The sequence below is a fragment of the Cyprinus carpio genome, chromosome A20 (assembly GCF_018340385.1).
Source record: "Cyprinus carpio isolate SPL01 chromosome A20, ASM1834038v1, whole genome shotgun sequence".
Lineage (NCBI taxonomy): Eukaryota > Metazoa > Chordata > Actinopteri > Cypriniformes > Cyprinidae > Cyprinus > Cyprinus carpio.
Genome location: NC_056591.1, coordinates 26,172,547 through 26,188,531, shown reverse-complemented (window position 1 = coordinate 26,188,531; position 15,985 = coordinate 26,172,547). Strand labels below are relative to the sequence as shown.

Genomic DNA, 15,985 nt, shown 5'->3' with positions numbered 1-15,985 from the left:
GAGTGTTGTTTCTCCCACCTGTCCTTCTCAGACTCGGGGGTTGCCAGATTGATGGCACATAGCAGGAATGAGTGCAACTGGCAATGGAAGGCCTTACACTGTAAGTTGCTGAGTTGTTTTATCTGCGTTTTAATATTTTTCTGGTCATAGAGATGTTTAGTTGTATGCTGAGGCTTTTTTTGTTGGATAGGATCTGCGATCTCTGACCTGGTTTGTTCGCTGGCTTCCATGACTACAGTGCGCTGTGTTTTCCGCCAACTGGCAACCTGGAGTGTTGAAATACTGTTGGTTAAATTGACAGTGGGCGGAGTCACACAGACCAAAATGACACGGAATGCACATTTGATAAGAAGAACTGGCTGTAAACTTAGCACATTTCCTAAACATCTGCAAACATATTATGGTATTTTTATGATTTAGTACATTCAAGAAATTACATACACCTTTAAAAGAACCATTGTTTTCTTAATGTGAAATACATTTTAATAACCTAAAAGAACATATTTTCACAATAAAGAACCTTTTGATCAATGGAAAGTTTCCGTGGATGTTAAACGATCTTCATGGAACCATCGATGCCAGATAAAGAGCCTTTATTTTTAAGAGTGAAGGTGGTGCAGCCTTTCTAAAGTCACGCTAATTCTGATGTTAACGTTTTCAATGTTTCTGCAATAATAGCAAATAGCAATAGTTTTTTTTTTTTTGTTGTTGTTGTTGTTGTTTTTTGTTCTGTATTTCAGAGCTTATTTTACTCTGGTTTACTCTGCTTTAAAAGGCTTCACTTTTCACCTCATCATTTGCAAAATATTTCCATTTGGCGAGGACACACAAATTTCGTTGCCTGCAGACAAAATCATGAAATACATGAGCTTGTGAACCCAGAGCACATTGTACCTGTTTTTAACATCTTAAAATGTTTTTACTTTGCAGATGTATTTAGATGCCCCAAAAAGTTCAAACACACTATATGTTCAAAAGTTGGGGTTAGGGTATGATTTTTTAGAGAAGTTTTTGAAAGAAAACCAAAGATTTATTTGATCAAAAACAGTGATATAGTGAAATATTGTTACAATTTAAAACAACTTTTCTATTTTAATTCACTACCATATAAAAGTTTGAGGTCAGTAAGATATTTTGAGCAAGGATGCATTAAATTGATCAAAAGTTACATTAAAGTCATTTATGTTACAAAAGATTTCTATTTCAAATAAATGCTGTTCTTTTGAACTTTCTATTCATTAGAAGCGGCACAACTGTTTTTTTTAACATTGATAATATTAATAAATGTTTCTTGAACAGCAAATCAGTATATTAGAATGATTTCTGAAGATCATGTGACACTGAAGACTGGAGTAATGATGCTGAAAATTCAGCTTTTATCGCAGGACTAAATTACAATTTACAATATATTCAAATTGAAAACAGTTTTTAATTTTTAATAATATTTCACAATTTTACTTTTTATTACTGTATTTTTAATTAAATAAATGCAGCTTTGGTGAGCAAAAGAGACTTTTAAAAAATATTTTAAAAATCTTACCGATCCTCAAATATTTTAATAGAAAATTAATTTATTCTGAAGAAAACTAGCATAAGCAAACTGTTCAAGCAAATCATTTCACAAAAACTAAATGTATTGGGTATAATATACCAAAACTACAGATGTAATGTTGAACATATAGAGTTTTGGACGATGCTGATGTTAATGTGATTCTCTGCTACAGGACACCTGTGTGATCTTGAGCAGAATGATGCTGGTGTGTCCAGGGTTTTTTTTTTACTCTAGTATATCATCATGACAGTGAGACGGTGAGGCTGTGAACATCCTCATTCTCTGGAGGTCACATCTCATGTTCCTCTGTGTCTGTATACTTTATAATTGTATTGCATGGGAGAATTAAAAGTTTCCATTATCACAATTGACCAGCATTTAATTGAACACAGTGAGCAATTATAATTCAACAATGAATCGGGCTAATTTAGGCAAATGCTTGGATTATTAAAGCTGGTTGATAGTGGATCCTGTCTGCTGAACAGGTCTGACAGCAAAGGACAGCAGACCTGGGACAAGGACACTGATATACCGTATATATATATATATATATATATATGTGTGTGTGTGTGTGTGTGTGTGTGTGGTTATTATATTTTTCTCTAATATTTTAAAAATACAAATATTTTCTTCTATTAGGATTTAGATTCATTAGCAATTCGGCATATAGCGCTTTTTATTTTATTTTATTTGTAGGCTCATAAATAGCATATAGAAGAGATATGAGGTGACAGTATGAAGCGTGACGCTTAATGAAGCAGTGCAGATTGTATATGTCTAGATGAAGCACCATGCTTGTCTGAAACCAGCATTTGACCTTCAAGGTCATTATGTAACTGAAATAAAGGTAGATGTTAACACAGCATGTCACACACATGCTACACACACACACTTTCATATCCGACCATCTCGTGACATTTTCACAATGTTAATGTGATGGTTTGTGTGTATTTGGCCAATGATATTCCTTTTAGGTAGCTTCTCTTCCATCTAGAAGTTTTTCACTTCCATCTATGTTTTTAAAAGTCTCTTCTGCTCACCAAGGCTGCATTTATTGCATCAAAAATACAGTAAAATACAGTAAAATTGTGAAATATTATTTCAATTTAAAATAACTGTTTTCTATTTTAAAAGGTTTTAAAATGTAATTTATTTCTGTGATCAAAGCTGAATTTTCAGCATCATTACTCCAGTCTTCAGTGTCACATGATCCTTAAGGAATCATTCCAGTTTGCCGATTTGCTGCTCAAGAAACACAATTATTATTATTATTATTATTATCAATGTTGACAACAGTTGTGCTGCTTCATATTTTTGTGGAAACCATGATACATTTTTTTTTCAAGATTCTTTGTTGAATAGAAAAAAGACAAGAACGATTTAGAACAATAAGCATTTATTTGACATGGAAATGTTTTAGAGCATAAATGTCTTTAATGTCACTTTTGAATAATTTAATGTGTTCTTGCTAAATAAAAGTATCAATTTCTTAAAAAAGAAATAAAATAATAATAAAAAAAATAAACTTTTGAACGGCAGTGTTATTTGTAAATTTTCATGCAGAAATGTACAACTGTATATTTTAGGATTTATTTATAAATGTATTCATATTCAAAGCTATTATATGTTTGGGTTTACTGCTCTTTTGTAAATTATACTTTACTGTTGTAACTATATATTCAGGAATATTAAACACAAAACTAACAACTTTGAATTAGTATTATAAACATATTTTGGAACTTTCTAATCAGATTTCTATAATAATAATTTACATTTATATATGCATATTCATGCAGAGTTAAAATTCAGGAATATCACCATTAATGAAAGTATGCCTGCACATGATAACATGTCAGTGCTCATGTGAAATGCTTTCACTCTCTCTGTAGGTGCCGGTGACGCGTCGCTTCAGCTGGATCGCCGTCAAAGCACCGGATCGCAGAACGTCACGTGTCTCCGGTGGACATCAGAGGAGTGCAAAGTTCCCGACGATCCAGATGGGAAGAGCGGGAATGCTTTCGCAAGCAGAGGGACCGAAGGACATCACCTGAGACCGATGTTATTCACACGCGCGCGCTTCACGGTAGACGCACGCGGCGCCGCAGGATGCGTGCATGCGGGAATTTAACGTTTCCAGCGTTGTTGCAATGCGGCGGGGAGGAATCTGATGAGAGCAGGGATCTGGAACGGTGAAGGCTGGGATTCTGCGCTTCTGTATCTGGATCCAGACCTCTGATCGTGCTCACTCTCCGGTTGCGCATCGCGCGTTTCGGCGCTCATTGAAGCCGCGACGATGACCAGCGCGGATCAGGAGCAGCATCAGGACCGCACCATGACGACGGTCTCCAAGAAATCCATCATCGCCAAAATGTTCAAAGTGCGTAAGAGGAGGGAGATGCTGCTGGCGCAGGTGTGTTTGGTCTGCAGTGTTCTGCTCGTGGCGTGGGGCATGTCGACCATCCTGACCAGGACAGGTGAGTCCGAGCAGAACCGGCTTCTGGGTGTCAGTCAAAGCCCTCAGATGTGGACAGGTAGAGGAGGGAATTTGACTTTCCAGGTGACACAGACGTTACAAGAAATGGACAGTTCATGCAAATAAAAGAAACAGAAACAATGAGTTCGGTGAGATTCATAAATGGGAATATTAGTATTAGAAGTGTTCAGTGTCAAAAATAGCTTTTGATTGACAGTTTAGCCAAAAAAACAATGGAATTTCTGTCGTACATTAGAGCCAGAAATTAGATTCTTAAATTCCCCTTTTAATATTCATTATAAATTAACTTTAACTTGTAATGCAGTTATATAGCTATCTTAACAATAAACATATTCTTTTTTTTTTTTCGTTTTGTTTGTCCAGTTTACAATGCATACATCTTTTACAGCATTACTAACTGAATTTATATGATCATTAAAACCAGTAATGGAATTTTTGAATTCTCTTTTTTAATATTTATTCTAAATTGAACTGAAATTTATTTGAAATTGAACTGAACTGCAGTTATAATTTATCTTAAAAGTGTTAGTCAATAAATATATTCCTGTTTTGTTCCTTTTGTTTGTCGCTCTTACATACAGAGCCAGCACTGGGATACTTAAATTCCTTATTTAATATTCATTTTAAATTAAACTATTAAAGGGATTCTATATTTATCTTAAAAGTGTTTGTCTATAAACATATTCCTATTTTTTTTATTTTGTTGGTCCCTCTCAAATACATTCCTTACAGCATTACTAATTGAATTTATAAATGAGTATAATTAATTAGATCAGCAACCTCCAAGAATTAACTATAAAAAACAAGTTATTACTTAATCTAAAATATAAACATATTTTAATGTATTAATTATAAATATACTATATTTGTTAATATATTTTATTTTAGTTAGAAATGTTAATGAATCTGAGTTTATACTGAAAATGTCTAAAATGATTTGATACCATTATTTCCAAATTATGTTATAAATTTCATTTGCAGTCTTGCACACATACTTCAATACATTCTTGGAATGACATTATACACAAATTATGAAGAATATGAAATGGACAGCTGTCTTTAAATACAAGAATGAAATATAGAAATGTGCATCTTTGTGTAGACATATGAACAGTTGTGGATGTTTCAGGGTCAATGATCTACATACAATTAGTTCTATAAAATTCATTAGTAGCATTATCCTGTTTATGTGGATCTTAATCATAAATGTTTGCCCTCCACATTTTTGTATATGTATTAACATTTGTGTGCTATGAGCTATAATAGAGGCAGACACATCTAGATACAGGTGGCTTCACTAGGGCTGTGTTTTCAAACCTAGTGAGCTGCCCATCTAGACTGCATGTGTGCACATCATATGTGTAGGTAGTCAGCTCACAAGGTTTTGTGTGTGTGTGTGTGTGTGTGTGTGTGTGTGCTCTATCTCATATGCCGCAGTATGAGATGGACACTATATTTTGTCTCTTATACACACACATTCACACACTAAAACACAATACTCTCTTGATATTTCTCTTATATTCACACACATGTGTGAAAAGTGCTCTCTCATTCCTCTGGGGCAAATGAAAGTCATATTCCTCTGGTATCATGAACCATTGAGCTCAGATCATGTTATGAACTGAACATAACATACATATCACTGAACTGATCAAAGCTCATGATGCTTTATGGGTTTAACTGTCATGTCATGCATCTTACATGCACACATAGAATAGAGTAGAATATCCCCCATATGATTTTAAAGAAAGGTTTAAATGATTAGAGGTCATAATAGCTTTATTTTTATTAGCTTAATAGCTTATTATTACATTTTCATTGGAATTTGTCCAATTTATATATTTTTTTAGAACAAAGAGGAAACAGCAAGAATTTGCCAGTTTATATTTGTTTATGACAGGGTTGTTATTGTTAACTAAATCTAAAACACACACACACACACACACACACACACACACACACACACACACACACACACACACACACACACACACACACACAATATAATAATTTGTTAACTGAAATCAAATAAAATATATAATTTTTTTATTTCAGCTACTGTAGCTGCTGAGACATTTCTTATTTTAAATTAGTTTAACTTGATGTAGTAAAATAATTAAAATTGAGATATTTTAAACAGTTTTAAAAATGACAAAAAACAAACTTTAATTCAAATAAAAATGAAAAAGAAAAACATAAAAATAAAAACTAAAATGCAAAGTCACAGATGAGCACTGATAATGAAATAAAACAAACTCTTTTCACACAGAAATTACTAGTAAATTTTGCAAATAATTACAATGAAACAGCAAGTAACACACAGAATCTAAATTTTGAAGATGAAAGACATAAAAAAATAGTATTTTATAGAAATAGTATTTTCTTGCTAAATGTACCCCCAATAATTGTTATATTTACTACTTTGATTTTTTTTTTTTTTTCGCAGTGTTTGTATGTCAGGACAGAAAAGAGAGATTGAAATGTATCATCATTTTTTTTTTGTCATTAATTTGGATTTTAACATCACGATATTAAAGTAACAATGAAAGCAACAAAACAATCAATTCCTGTTTATAAATTCCAAATAATTTGACTGCTTGCTATGTATATAAAATTTAATTTCATATGACTTTTTTAAAAAAAAGTTTAAATTGCTCAAAGTTATTTTGATGAGTCGAAGTAATGTAAAAACATAAGTTGAAATGACTTGCTACTAATATTTTTACAGCCATACACTAAAATAACACTGTGTCATACAGCATGTACTGTTATTTGTTCACAGATGCACAACTGTTCAGATTTCATGCAAGATTTATTCTTTTATAGCAGCCTTTTGAATCTGTTTAAAAATTCATAAACAATTTCCAGATGTGCATGCAAAACTCTTCGAATCTCTCAAGTCTAAAGCAAGTCTGTAGGATTTTTCTGCATGTCTGTCATCTACCAAGTGAAAAGTTTGATCTTCTAGACGAGAAAAAACAAGCGGCTTGATTTGAGGTGTCATATCTCAAACCCAAATGTAATTCTCCAATTAAATTCAAGCCTTCTGAACTGAATACAAAGGCATTAATTACAATAAAAACAAGAAGCTTAAAAGATTATTCTGCACTGATAGCGTCCAGACAATAGCAAATCTGTTATCAGAAACGGCTCATTTCTCTACCGTCTGCTCATGACAGTAACTTGAAAGCATGTGTTTGGGGGGGTTGTGAATGTCAGACTCATTGCTTTTCTCATAATGGTTTAGGAAAGAAAGATCAAAGACGGAGGGAATATACTCAGCCCTCCCTTTCTAATCAGCCAAATCCTGTTTTCCTCCTCTTCATCTGTAGCTTCAGGAGAAAAAAAAAATGCAAAACTGTCACTCTCCTCTCTCCCTGGTTTTCCACGTTAATTATATTTTTTTCCCCAGTCTTTCTTAATTATAGACTAAAAAGTCTTTAAAGTGTGATCTCAGTGTAATTTCCCAAACACTCAGGAAACAACTCAGGGAAAATGAAAATCTCTTCCTTTTATTTACACGCTTGTTCTGAAGCTCTTTGAGAAATCTGGCCTGGAGCTGCTCATGTGCTCTATGAGAGTCTCATCAGCATTTTAGGAAGGTCGTTTGGACCACATTTAGGCCGGTTTACTTTAATTGACACCCTGTGATTGCAGCAAACACCTGCAGTGGAGCAAACGCCGCCGGCGCTGCTCAGGCATTCACTAAAAAAATGATACATTTACGATAAAGCTGAGCACACTAAAGACTAAAGTCGTCTGCTTTATTGCTCCAATTTTGTATTTTTTGAAGCTAATGAGATTTAACCGCGCTCTAGGCTTGTATAAAGTAGTCTGAGTGCTGAATTAATTAGTGTTTGATTCTATGCTGATGGTAGCAGAAATAATATTTAATGTTTATATTTATTTATGGTTAATATTTAAATATGGCTAATGTTAATGTTAATACATGTAAAAGTATTAATTTTAAGAGATCAATTTAATATTATGTTCATTTTAAAAATTTTAGATAATTTACGACTCATTTATTACTCATTTATGGGTTATATTTAAAATAATATGAATTATATTTAATGTTAATATGTACAAATATGAATTTTTCATTTAATAATGTAGTTGCAATAATTTAATTGAATATTTTTATTAATGGTTAATATTTGAAATTATATGAATTATATTTAACATTAATACATGTACAAATATTCATTTAAGATATTTATTTAATAAATTATTTGCAATGATTATATTTAACAATATTTAATAGTTGTATTCAATATGGTTCATATTTAATGTGAGGTGAATTGAAGGCCATGTATAATATAAATAACATTTAATGTTAGCGCATGTAAAACTATTCATTTTTAGATATTAATTTACATTATTTATTACCACATTAAAATATCCTCAAAGAATTCCCAAAATATTGCAGTTTTTAATATCATAATCAAACATATCATTGTTGCTTATTGTGACTGTGTAACCCCAAAATATAAGATAAAAATAATCATTGTGCTTTTAAAAAAAGTAAAATTTTATAATAGCTCATTTTGTAGAATGATAGTCTAAAATTAGCTCTTTAAAGTGATGTTTCACTCATTTGATCATCGATAATTCTGTCATTATTTATGTTCCAAACCCATGATTTTTTTGTCTAGTGATTTGACCAGTGTTTGGTTTTTGCAGGTCATGGTATGATTGTGGAGGAGTGGCACATGGAATCACATGATCACTGGGGTCGACGGCTGATGTCCTCCACGCCTGATAATGCGACGGAGGTGAAGAACTGCACAGAGCCAGGTGAGATGAGCATCTCTCCACAAATGCTTTGCGTTCTGTGCATCGCTTGCAAAGCCATCCGCGGCAGATAAATGAACCGTCCGGACAAACTCTTCAGCACAATGACACTACCATGATCATACCATGATGTTCTTTGAAGTACCTTGTGAATACCACAGTATCTGAATATGATATTGGAGGCTTGTGATGTGCTCATGGTCTGATGTGCCAGTAGAGCGCTGAGAATTATATTTCGGTTCATTGAGACGCCACTAACGACCCACTAGGAATTATCATGTGTTTTTGGTTAATCAGCAGATGGGAAACCTCACAGAAGTGCATTAAAGTGTGCACTAAGAGCTTTAAGGAGATTTGAACTCCATGCCAGGCTGTTTTTTGTAACTCCAGTGAGATTTAAGCGAAGGTTTAATGTGACTTGGCTGTTCACTTGTGGAAGTTTTAATCAGCTTTGGTCCAGAGAGAAAGGCCTGACACTCGTGTTCTTCCTAGTGCACTCAGTCCCGGACTTACGGCTGTTATTCTGACTGCGGTTGTTCTCATTAAATTCTCTCGAACGCAAATGAAAATCTATTTTTAGCCATGGATGTTCTGTTTGTTCGGCTTCATAAGTTTCGAGTCTCAGACATAATTTAAAGAGAAACTCTGAACTGAGGTGTTTGATGTTGCTCCTTCTTATGACTGTGGAATAAACAGATTTTTGGAGATTTGAAGTCATTTCACCTGTGTTAGTAGTTTAAATGTGACACATTCCTTCAGATTTAAACAATTAATTGGTAACACGTTACAATAAGGTTCCATTAGTTAATGTTAGTTAATGTATTAGTTCATTGTTGATTCATGTTAATTCACAGTGCATTAACTAATGTTAACAAGCACAACTTTTGATTTTAATAATGCATTGGTAAATTTTGAAATGAACATTAAATAAGATTAATAAATACTGTAGAAGTATTGTTCATGCTTAGTTTATGTTAACTAAAGTAATTAAATAATGAACCTTATTGTAAAAAAGTTTTTATGCTAAATTAATTGGTAACACTTTAAAATAAGGTTTTTATTTAAAACATACTCATCTGACAAAAATATTTTCTAAGAGCGTTTTGCTCATGTTCCCATAAATTTATGAAAAAGATATATTTTAATGTTCTCTGAACATTAAAAACTTTCAGTTTTTTAAATGTTTTGAAAATGTTTTCCTTTTTTTGTGTTATGTGAACATTAAGGGAACATTCCATTTTTAATTTTGCAAACAATTAAGTATTGTTACTTTTAAATGTTCTCTGAACATTCCAAACATTCCAGTTTTTTTTTTAAGTTATAAAACCTTTTTTTTTAAACATTACTGAACATTACTTTTGAATGTTTGAATGTTCTGAATCAAGTAGTAGAATTTTAAAAAACAATTCAAATGTTACAGAAATAAATATTCCATTAATGATGTATAAATACAATTTCTTTTTGCTAACGTTTTAAGAAAATTATTAAAGACCTGATAACTTTCGCTAACATTTAAAATGTTATTTCTGAATGTTTTCTGAACGTTCAAAATGTCAGTTTTTTAAATGTTTTAAAACTTTTTTTTTTGTAAGAAAATTAAGGGAACATGCAAACATTAATGTAATGTTATTTCTGAATGAAAAAATATAAATGTTTAATGTTTGAAAACATCCAGAAATAAAAGGCTCCATGAGCAATAATTAAATATGTTTTGAGAACATTAGTAAAGACCAGATAACTGTTCCTTAACTGGGTAACCGTATCAGACAGTGAATGATTCATGTGAGACAGCGATATTTTGGCCTTTAGGATGTTTCTAAGATAACAACATAATGCAATAATAATCATAATAGTGCAGCCCACTAGGTTTTGGATTAGAGCTAAAGCCATATTTTATTCAAGACTTACGGTTCATGTATGTGAGCTCCAAGTCAGCTCTTTTTATTATTTAAATTTTCGCTGTTTTAAGACTTTTCTGAGTGTTTGATCATCCAGCGAAGGGAAACAGGAAAAGCTGGCTTCAAGTAAATCCCGTACACTCAGGACTTTCCTTTCAGTCAACATGACTGTTGATGTAAAAAGTTTTATCTGTGAAACTCCAGCGATGGTACACCTTCACATTGGCAGCTCTCGGTTTGTCTTTCTCACCTCGTCTCTTACCATTAAAGAGGTCATGAACTGAGAATCCAAATTGATCTTTTGACATACAAGAGGTCATTGTAACAGTGTGGCTAAACGCTGCCTCCGCAGAAGAAGATCAATGCCTGCTTCTACATCACTGCCTGTTTAGCCCCGCCCACTAATTCTACATCTCTGCCTGTTTAGCCCCGCCCACTAATTCTACATCTCTGCCTGTTTAGCCCCGCTCACAGATTCTACATCACTGCCTGTTTAGCTCCGCCCACAGATTCTACATCACTGCCTGTTTAGCTCCGCCCACAGATTCTACATCTCTGCCTGTTTAGCTCCGCTCACAGATTCTACATCACTGCCTGTTTAGCCCCGCCCACTAATTCTACATCTCTGCCTGTTTAGCCCCGCCCACAGATTCTACATCACTGCCTGTTTAGCAACGCCCACCAATTCTACATCACTGCCTGTATAGCACCGCCACAGATTCTACATCACTGCCTGTATAGCACCGCCACAGATTCTACATCACTGCCTGTTTAGCTCCGCTCACAGATTCTACATCACTGTCTGTTTAGCTCCGCCCACAGATTCTACATCACTGTCTGTTTAGCTCCGCTCATAGATTCTTCATCACTGCCTGTTTAGCTCCGCCCACAAATTCTACATCACTGTCTGTTTAGCTTCGCCCACCGATTTGCGCATGTAGTGTAAATAACGAGAGGCAAACGCAGGTCTATGGAGAAATGAAACGATAAAGATGCTCTGAAGACAACAATCTGTGGAAAAACATAGTCTTTGCATCGCCTTCCTTCTGATCCCAACATGAATCATAACAGTGGGTGTTTACTTCTGAGTCTACAATCCGTCAAGTCTGTTCAAACAGAGCGTTCTGACAAGGGGATCAAAACAGGACAGAAAATAGCCTGTTACTTCCCAATTATGTTTTTTTTTTATTTACAATCTTGCTAACATTATAAGTGGCCCTCAGAGAACAGTACAAAGTAATAAAAAAGGAAGCGTGACCCCTTTAACTTTTCCATCTGAGTTGCCTCATGCCAGTCGACAAGATTACACACTGGGAAACTTGTAATCTCTGAAGATTACGCTTGACTCTTTCCTTCTCTTCTTCTTCAGCATGTTGGGCAAACAGTGATGACATCCTGTCTTTCTCTTCTTCATCTTCATTTTCTTGTTTTATGAAAGCTATATGACAATACAGCTTTACTATCTATTGGATTCCTGTGGGTGGTATTTGCCCACGTTAAAATGCTAGCATTGTTGTCGTGGTCGTGTATGTGGTTGCTAGCATGTTTCTAGGGTGTTGTGAGCAGCGTATGAATTATACTATTACTCTCAAATGATCAAATGTAAATATAATGGTCATTTTCATTGTGCAATCTGTCAGTGTTTGTCTCTTGCAGAGCAAACTGTATTTCATTGCACCTAGCATGGTTAGTTAAACGACAGTTTATCTACAATTTTTTTTGTGACTTTTGTATGGAAGCCCATTTCTGCCACTAAATAAAAAATAAAACAAGGTAATTGTGTCTTTTTATTCTCACAATTCTGACTTTATAACTCGCAATTCTTACTTTATAACTCGCAATTCTGAGAAGAATTGCATGATGTAAACCCCAACTGTGAAAAAAAAAATAAAGTCAGAATTGCGAGATATAAATTCGCAATTGCTAGATAAAAACTCCCAATGGCGAGGTTATATCTTGCAATTAAAAAAAAGAGTCAGAATTGTGAGTTATAAAGTCAGAATTGCAAATTGATATCACACAATTCTAAGAAAAAAATCAGAATTCGAGTTATAGACAGACTATTTAACTCGCAATTCTGACTTTATAACTCTCAATTTTGACTTTATAACTCGCAATCGCATGTAATAAAATAATAAAGTATGGGCTTCCATACTTTCGCTATATTTACCTCCTAAAATACAGTTCTGTTTGTTAGCACCTTTTCAAAAACAGGTGAAAATACCTGCTCTAACTAACAATCAAGCATTTATTATTACTAAAACGTTTGAAAAGTTTGTTAAAACCATATATCCATATTAAAGTGTTCCTATTATGCCATTTTGACGCTGTGTCGAATATATTATATAATACACACACACACACACACACACACACACCTGTTATGTTTGTTTGTACGTTCCCTTAACGTTGTATATAGGCTAATGTGTGTGTCTTATATTATTATAAACACAACTATAATATAATATAATATAATATAATATAATATAATATAATATAATATAATATAATATAATATAATAAGCTTGCCACAGTATATTTTTAAATAATATTTATATATTATATTATTTTTAAATGTGTGTGTGTGTGTATATATATATATATTTAAAGAGAGAGAGAAAAAATATATATAAAAATAATATATTCATAAATTTATAATTAAAAAATATATTCCATATATATCATATTGTTATTATACAATATACATTTTACATTACATATATGCATTAGGTTTGCCATGATACACATTAACTGGTTGTAAAATTGATACTGATGCAACATTTTAAAGAGGGGGAAATGAAATTTGAAGAAAGTTTCTTGTGTAATAAGAAAGTGTGTGAGAAGTGATACATATGAGCCGTGTAATAAGTCTTTATTCGTTCTGTGTGCAGAAACGTCTGTGTATACAGTATTCAGTGTTGAAATGATGTAATTTCTCTGTGGGGGATGTTCACTCTGGGTTATGTAAGTCTGGGCTCAGGATACTTGGCACATTTAACTAGCTGCTTTTTGGCTTAAAAAGTTGTTATCATTTTTTTGGCTGAGGAAAGCAGAGTGTTTGTTGTGACACTGAGGATGGTTGTTAGGGCAGGTTAGTTGTGTTCAGATCCAGGACGTTTGGCAGTGCTGAAGTGCGGGACGAGTCAGTGTTTCTGTTTTGAGTCTTCATGTGAAACACCGTGAGTCAGCATCACAAAATCTCCAATCATCACTCTGAGCTCAGCGTCCACCAGCCGTGTGTCCTTTAACCCCCACCGATCGGACGTCCTGCCACAGTCATTTCAGTCTGCACACAGATTATGTGCATTTATGTCTTATTTCTACTTGGGATGGGTCTGGAAGAGTCCATTAGTGAGTTTAGCTGATAAATTTGGGGATTAATTTAGCGACAAAACTTCTTGGAAGAGCCTTTTAGTGTGCTGAAAGTGTTATATGTTGAAAATAACTCTAATCATACTTATTTATATTTTATACTAATGTATACTTATATTAATTTTCACTTTTAAGTGTGCAGAGGCAGTGTTTGAGTGTATATAATCACTTACTTTATATATATGATTTTTATTATGTATATTATGATGTTATTGTTATTATGTATATTATTATATTATGATGTATATTTATATTATTTATATATTGTATATATTACTATTTGTTAAAAATATAAATTATATTGCATATATTGATTTTATTTTATTACATGTTTTATGTTATATTTTTACATATAACTTTTACATTATTTTATTATATATTTTATATTTTTTATTACTTTAAATGCAACCAAAGTTAAAATTAATTATAATATTTGCAGATTCACATTCAGTTACATCTGAAATTGGTTGTTTGTTGTGTTTTAAATTTATGCTTTTCAAAGGTGTAGTAATTAACAGATTTAGTTTTGTAATGTATTATAACTGTGGTTACAGTTATTAATAAGGTCATACAATGATACATTTTAAGATGCATTACAAAGCATAATTAATGCATTAAATACTTTTATTTTTTAATTAATATATTTATGTAAAATGTTACCAGGGTGATAATTAATAATCCTGTGTTTGAATATTTGTACATTTGTAAACCCTGGATTAACATTATATTTGCATGTTTAAAAGGTTAATATTTTGATTGGACAACTACAGCACGCACCCTGCTTTTCATGCAATTCACCATTCGCTGGGAGTTTGATTGACAGGTAATCTGACCAATCACAATGCCGAATCCACCAATTTGTCCGCCAAACCAGAGTCGCAGAAAGCTATTGTTTTTCAACCGCAAATTAAGGATGAGCGATATTACTTATTTTGTTTTCGATATGATACCGATACTTTTAAAGGCCGGTATTGTCGATATCAATATCGATACCGATACCGATACCGATACAATACTTCTAAACTGAATTTATGAATTTTTTTAAAATGGGTAATGATACGTACTTTAACATTCAGTACACCTTAATTGCAACTTATTAGGTTATTTTTTATTTACACATGGTTAAAATATGTTTACTGTAGTGGTAACCATGGAAATCTACAAATACTATAGTTGAACTACGGTCACTTTAGTAAAACCATGGTTCATTTTAATAAGGGACTGCTAGTGACAGGCAGTTGCATGCATAAAATGCAACCTTTTCTGACAGTGTAATATTTATATTAATATTACAGAATAGAACATGATCAATATGAACTTTTAACGTTTATTTAATTTAAATAAATGTAATTGCACAAACTATAGGCTACAATTTCAATTTGTTTATTGAGAAATAACTAAATAATATGTTTTTTTCTGTCCTCCGATAAGCATTGTTCTGGGCTGCGTTTCCCAAAAGCATCAATGCTTTCTTATGATAATTTTGGGAAATGCAGCACTGTTTGAATGCACAGTCAGCAGTGAGTGAGCGCTCTCTGTGATTGATTGGTTCTGTCTTGCAACATTTGCATGTGTTCAGATGAGCAGGAAAATAGATCTATCCTACACAGTTACTCACTAACACAGGTTATTCGTCCAATACAATGCATATTGCACGCATTATATTTTTTGTTAAATAAAATAACTTGTAAATAAAAAACACCTTAGTATCAATGTTTTTTTATTTTAGTCTAAGATTTATTTTATTATTATTATTTTATTATAGTTTATTTTTAGTATTCCTGTGGCTCAGTGGTAGAGCATTGCGTTAGCAGCACAAAAGGTCATGGGTTTGATTCCCAGGGAACACACATACTGTTAAAAAAAAAAGCACAA

The 15,985-nt window shown here is 32.9% G+C and overlaps 1 pseudogene; it reads left to right on the top strand.

Annotated features, from left to right (window-relative positions):
- The first annotated feature begins 3,378 nt into the window (after positions 1 to 3,378).
- The window catches only part of LOC109064020, a 53,573-nt pseudogene continuing 40,966 nt past the window's right edge, over positions 3,379 to 15,985 (top strand).